A 6,897-nucleotide genomic window follows, 5' to 3' on the forward strand; every position below is an offset into this window, starting at 1 on the left:
CCCTCGCGGCGCCCCCGGAACGCGCCGCCGCCGCCGAGCCGGGCCGCGGAGGGGCCGCAGAAGTAAGTGAGAGCCGGCGGCTCCCGGGGACCCGCAGCCTTCGGAGCGGCGGGGAGGGACCGGCGGGGCGAGGGGAGGGCCGAGCTGCTCTCCGGGCGGCTGCGGCTGTCAGCGCGGCGTCGGGGCTGCGGCAGCAGCTGCGCTTCCCGAGGCTCGGAGGTGCTGCGAGCCTTTGCCCGGGATCGTCGCGGCGATCGGAGTGCGAGGGTCTGTTTGATCAAACGTTTTGTTACCGCTGTAGCTGTCGGTGACGCTACCGCGTTGGAAATGTAAGGATCCGGCGTTTTGTAACGCTAAACTGCAGTTGGGGAGAGAACCACTATTTCCAGCGAGGATGTTCTGTGCCAAATGGATGTTAACAAAAATGTTCACAGTTTAAGTGTTTCCAGATCTGCCAACAGAATGTTTAAGCAAAATATCGCCTGTGAGTTTGAAAATCCAGTTAGGATGCCTTTCAAGTTACACTTGAAAACATGCAGGTAGGAGTTTCTGCTGTAAGGTCACAGAGATGACCTTGGTGAACACATTGCACAAGTGCTGCCTGTCACGGTACTATTTTAGTGTCTTCCACATGAAAAAAAACCACCATAAAAGCAAAATCACATCTCTATAATGCAGTCCTTCATACTGAAACTCTAAATATTTCCATTAAGGTTCCGTATAAAGCAATAGTGTCAGGTTTTGGTCAATAGCCTAGAAAATATGAAATGGGAATTGGTGTTGGATGAATATGGATAGCACCAACACAGGTGAGCAAGGCTTGGACAACACCACGTGGGAGCACAGAAGTGTGTGTGTGGCATTGGAGACACACATATCTCTTGCTTCTGGAGAAATCCCACTGCAGTTACAACAGATAAAAGCATACATGCATTTTGTGTATGCTGGCATGTCTGTTTGGTGCATTCCAAGCGACTGGGTTAGAATCCCTTCTGCTGGCACAGATCTGTAGCAGAGCTGAACTGCCCACACTGTGCTGCTTCTGTGGCTGTCCTCGGCCCTTTTCAGTTGGGCAAACAACACATGAGGTTTGAATACGGGGATAGGAATCGAAAGCCTTTGTAAGTATCCTTCAGACCGGTATCTCCTGCCTTCCAGGGAAGAAATTCTTAATAATTAATGGAAATTTAAGCAAAATCTTTGGTGCAGAAAGTTCTAATCCTTTGCTCCTCAGAAACACCTTCCCCCAAACTCCGGATCTTATTACTCCAACATCATCTAGTACAAGGATTCAGAAAATAAACATTTTTTAATGCTTGTATTAGGTGACGGTAGAGGACTTTTCTGCTGGCCAGGATTTGTTACAGTGAATTCATCTGGTTTTCAGGGAGACCCAAGGAGAATAACAGCCACAGTTCACGCAGGGGATCTGTTGTAACTGCAGTGGGATTTCTCCAGAAGCAAGAGATATCCCTACTACACGAGCACATTGTTTCATAGAGCACAGGACGTGAGCACCATTCTTTTCAATGTCAGTAAATGGGCTTCTTAACATTTTCCTTTATGTTAGTAGGTTAAGCTCTTCAAAGTACTTGCTACTCTCACTGTAAGACAACATCAGCTCCATGTGTAGAAATGGCAGTGATGTCACCATGCTCAGAGGTAAGCACCAGCCTGCTCAGCCCTGTCGTTTGGCAGCTGTTGTCTTACATTGTTGTTTCTTCTGAGAACCAAATTACAAATCTCCAATTACCGGAGAGCAAAGCATACACCATTACTGTGCTTCATCTATTTATATATTTAATTATACATTCAGCAACCAGGCTGCAAATTGCCTGGTTATTCAGCTAGCAGGCCAAGGCTCAGCACGTCACCACGAGGAGGGATTTGTGCTCAGATCCTGCTTACAGAGTTCTTCACAGTGCTGTGGTATTTGTCACCACCGGCTCCCCGTGTGAAGCCATGGGCACAGGAATGCTCACTTTGAGCTGGCATGCTGAGGATTCAGCACATGATGCAGAAAGAGTGGTCTCAGCTTTAGCAGCAGGGGTGAAATGGTAGGAGTATCGCTCTTTGCACTAAGAATAAAAGGAGTGCTCTTCATGTGACTCACCAGCGATTACTGAGAACAACTAAAAAGCAGTGATTAGCCTCAGGTAAAGCCTTGCAGGTGTGCTGCTTGCATTTAAAAAGTGTTGCCTGCCACGCAGGAGATGAGTGGCATGCATGAACAGGGAGGAAATCCCAAGAGGCCATTCTACGCAATGTGGAAAGGCTTATTTCAAAGGAAAAGAGTGTGTGGATCAGAAGAGCTGTGTTCTCTCTTGCACTGAAAACCTCAGCTGAATAATCTCACTAGGAGCAGAATTACATTCAGGTTTCTAACCATAATTGGTGGCAGAGGCTGAAGATAGACAACTAAGAAGACTCCTGTCCTTCTCAAATGGAGAAAACCATCTGTGTGAGCTGAGTAGGATTGAGCTGACTCACGGCACCTACCCTTTTCCCTTGGGTATGCCAGATTCTTCATCATATTTCAAGTCCCCTGAAATAAGGTGATGTGATTGTTGTCTTTGCACTGCCTTAAAATCAGATGTGACTCATCACAAAGTACTTTAATCAAAGGGATAATGAGCAATTGATAATGAAACCAAACTGGAAATATTCAATTTACATAATTTTACTGTGCAAGTGTTACCTATGGTTTTGTTTTGCTTTTTTTTTTTTACAAAATGAATTACAGCATATGTCTTTGATGAGCAGAATCCAGCACCCAAAAGCTTGTGACTCAGCACTTCTGCTCTTTGCCAGCATGTAAATCCCGAATCAGTCAAAGAAATAGCTGCACTCATCAGCTTATCGAAGTAGTGCCAATTAGAGCTGAGGGCTCAGCGTCTGCAGAAGGCAGTGTGGTCCAGTGGGGAAGGAAATAAGCATGCTGGGCTCCTGCCTGGGTCTGCCACTGGCAGCTTCTGTGAGCTTACCTCAGCTGTGCTTCTCTTCCATCTCAGAAACTGCGATGCCTCATAAAGGAGCAGATCAGAAGAATGTTACCACCAGCCATGCCAGGATGCACATAAATGCATTAGAACTTTCCCTGACTTGCAGTCATACAAATAATGAGCAGAGTGATCTGTTACTTTTTTTAACCTTCTCAATTTTCACTCTGCGCTTCCCTTATTTGTAGGAATCTCCTTGCCAAAGAAAAAGGTGAATCATTGACTCCATGAGATGGATAATTTGTCTATTTTGTTATCAGTTATAATAATGACAGCATTAAGAGCAACAGCTGGAATTTTCACAGCTGTGAACTCTTAGGTGTTACTAAAATTACTAGAAGCTGAATGCTCAAACTCACCTGGCAGCTCTGCTGTAAGGAGACTCATATTCCAGCAGTTCTGTCCTAGATGGAAAGAAGAAAGAATTGTGGCTGAATAATGAACTGTCCGTTCAGTGCTGCTAACCACAGCCTGGCAGGTTGAATTCAGTTTGATTCTTTTTGTTTGTTTTCTCTTGAGAATGGGCAAAACAGCACTTTGTTTCAGATGACATTTGCAATCCTAAAATAGAAGAATAATTTGTTTAGAGAAATTTAGGATGCATATTTGACCCGTCCAACTCTTTGTCTTTCTTCCCTCGTAATGATGCTCATTTATATACTGATATATAAGTGGTACGCAGAGATGGCTGAGGCTTTCCATTTCTTCAGGGAAGTTTTCAGATGGTCTTTCTCTTCCCAGTTATAGAGCCCGGGTGTTTTGTCTGGCCACAAAGTTGGGAAAAAACAGGTGAAAAGTTTGAGGGATGTTCTCTGGGAACAAGAAGTGTTTCTAATATATATCCTGTCTACTTTTCAAGCCTGGTATGAGATCAGAGTTCATTAAAAAGAGCTAGCAGGAGTTGAAATCAGTCACAGAATCAAACAGGAAACTTCTGGAAAAGTTGTGCAGCTGAGACCTGAATACAGGAGGATCAATGTCTCTTTCAGGCACTTGAAACTACTGAGGAAGATCTGACACAAAGTTACTCATTCAATTTACAAACTGCATTCTCTTCATGTAGAATAGTATGCATTTCTTCTAAGATTTTTTTTTTTAAAGAAGTTGAGCATTCTGTCAAGAATTCCATAAGCATCTGTAGAAACTCCACCATCTACTGGCATTAAGGGGTTTAAAAATCTTCCTTTTCAAGGCCTGGTGGGGGGTTGGTGTGGAATGGGATCAGTGGAAATGGAAAGCCACAGTAGGGGTCCCACTGCTCAGGGTTTTCTTTTGCCATGAATAACCAACTCCATCTTGCTCTGGAGATGGGTGCTGAGAAGCATCAGTTTTGTGACCTGCTATGGGGAATGCACTGCTGAACTTCCCTTCATCCTGTCAAGGGTGTTGTTTCCCAACTGCTAAACAGCAATTTTCCCCTTTGTCGCAGTGGGTTGTGGCTCCTCATGCTCTGTTCTGTTTTCCTCTGTGAGAATTGTATGGTCCATCTACCCATAATACAAAAAGCAAGGGCTAACGGAAGCCATATATGACAAGGATACAATGGATAATAATGACATGCACCAGATGATGCATTGCTGTGTAAAGCTCTAGTTCAGGTGAGTGAGTTAAGGCTTCTCTTTGAAGGGCCAGGAACAAGGACCTGAGGCTCGCTCAGGCAGCGTGGCCCAAATAGGCCGCACTATCTGAAATACTTTTAGAAAGCTGGAAACAAGGCAGACAATGCCTGGATGCAGAGCAGGGTCACTGCATTTCCTTTGGTCCAGCCCATCATGAGCAATGACTTCACCCATAGAATTAACAGAAATGCCGTGGCTGCTTCTACTGTTTCTTCTTTTAATGCTGAAGTTGTGCTCTACCAGCTGTGCTGTTGAATGCTGGCAGGTATGTTCAGGCTGTTGGATGACTGCTTCTGAGATCTGAAAAACATCTGTTATCTTTTGATTTTTAGGGGCTTTTTTTTGTTTGTTTGTTTTCTGTTAAGGATTAGGTTCACATAAAATTTGAAGGACAGAACAGAAATACAAGATTGAATATCCTGGTCAATTGTATCATATCTGCCTCCACAAATTACTGTCCTGGTCTAGCAGCCCTGCAGACACGTTTGAAACACAAGTTGGACAGCTTTATGCTTTGCTTTGGAAGCCCAGCACGTTTTGTTGTGCTTATTTTTAAGTCAGCTGAGGATTTGATCTGCAACGCAGAACAACCATCTCTCAGAACTACCACTGTGTTTGTTCAGATAACATCACATTTGTAACCTTTTAGAATTGCTGTTCCCCTTGCTTTGAGAGTCACAATATTGAGCATATGATTGCTGTTAGCAGGGTACTGTAGTGTTAAGCATTTGAGAAAAGAACCTCACTGACCACAGAAGAGCTTCTCACTCCCAGCTTTGCATCTGCTAAGTGGCACAGAGTAACATGGGGACAAGTCATACCAGGACCACCCTGCCTGCATTCTGGCTCCAGCTGTGGCAGGCGATGCCATTTGGGAGCACACATAAACTTGGCCAAAATCTGCAGTGCTCCCTTTGTGCTTTCCGCATCCCCAGTGGAAGAACTAGAGATGTTAGAGGGCATGGTGCTGCCCGGCCCTGTAGCAGCTGCTTTCCAGTTCCTTCTCCCAGCCCCTTAAACCTGAAACGAACTGGTCCTTCCCCTGGATCTCTGCAGTTTAGTCTTTCTTGTCTGACCCTCTTTGCTACACCTTGGTCTTCCCAAGATATGGGAACCAGAAGTGCACGTAGTACTCATGATGCAGGCACACAGTGGCTTTTATGGTACTCACCATCTTCTCAGTGTCCTTCATGATGATGTCCAAAGTTTTCTTGGCTTTTTTGTGTGCCACAGCTGAGATACTGAGCTCAGGGAGTTGGTGGTGGTGATGCCTAGCTATAGTTGTCAGCTCCAACCTATGTCACATAGGCAGGTCTTGATTATTTCTCTCTAACTGGATTATACTACATCATCAAAGGTCACCTGCCCTTTTTTGCCCACTCAGTGTTATGAGGTCCTCCTGGAGTTCTTTGCAGTCAGTGCAGCACCTGAGCACCTCAAACAGTTGATTGATTGATTGATTTACTTTTGAAAGAAACAGATGGTATGGTGCTGTATCTAACATACAGGACTTCTCTGTTCAGTGTGGGTCTGGAGGGTTACTATGTATTTGTTATGTGTTCTTTTTTAAACAGATTCATTGAACACCTGAAATGGATTATGACCAGGTTAATGGATCAAGTTATGGAAAGAAACTGTACTCTGAAGTGTAGAGGTGAAAAGAAGGACAAGGGGACAATGAGAAGAGTTGTTATCAGACCTTGTCAGCTGTGACTTTTTCCTCATGACCATTGCCTCTTGAGTGTGCACTACCTGCTGTGATTCATGTACAGTACTGGGCTTCCATAGGTAATTCGGGGATGGACTCTGTGAACAAATAATATAAGCTATGTTCTCTTACAAAGAAAATCAACATATTACTCAGATTTGATAAACTTTTCAATAAATACCATTTCACCTGAATGGACACACTGTACATGCTGCTTAAGCAAGTTTTGCATTCACACATTGAAAACTCTACCAGCCAATAGCTCCACATCTGTGCTTTCTCAGGGGAACACATCAGGAGTGCCGCAGGGTTCTGTTCAGGGCAGTATTATGACAAGAAGTGCACTAGTAAGAGACTTTATTTAAATTGCAAGCTTTGAAACAGATCAGAGACTGACTTTTGTTAGGTGGATTCATTATCTAACACAAGATAATTTGCAGATTAAGTTCATGTTCCTATGTACAGATCTGAAAGCAATACAATAAAGATTGACCTTTTCCATGAAAGAGTAAGGAGTCATTTGTTGGCGTGGTTCTTTTTCCATTTGAACAGAAAATAACATGAAAATGCT

General features: G+C 44.1%; 1 long non-coding RNA gene across 3 annotated transcripts; it reads left to right on the forward strand.

Annotated features, from left to right (window-relative positions):
• The first annotated feature begins 12 nt into the window (after positions 1-12).
• On the forward strand, positions 13-6,832 carry LOC122176116. Of its 3 annotated transcripts, none has more exons than XR_006177637.1 (3): positions 13-62; positions 1,574-1,662; positions 6,193-6,832. It is a non-coding gene; the product is annotated as an uncharacterized LOC122176116 (long non-coding RNA). The 3 variants fall into 3 exon arrangements; XR_006177636.1 differs by having other exon boundaries at positions 14-62; positions 1,571-1,662; XR_006177635.1 differs by lacking the exon at positions 13-62 and having other exon boundaries at positions 1,421-1,662.
• Positions 6,833-6,897: the final 65 nt, after the last annotated feature.

This window comes from Lagopus leucura, unplaced genomic scaffold, assembly GCF_019238085.1.
Source record: "Lagopus leucura isolate 7727_CA_CO unplaced genomic scaffold, USGS_WTPT01 Super-Scaffold_760, whole genome shotgun sequence".
NCBI lineage: Eukaryota > Metazoa > Chordata > Aves > Galliformes > Phasianidae > Lagopus > Lagopus leucura.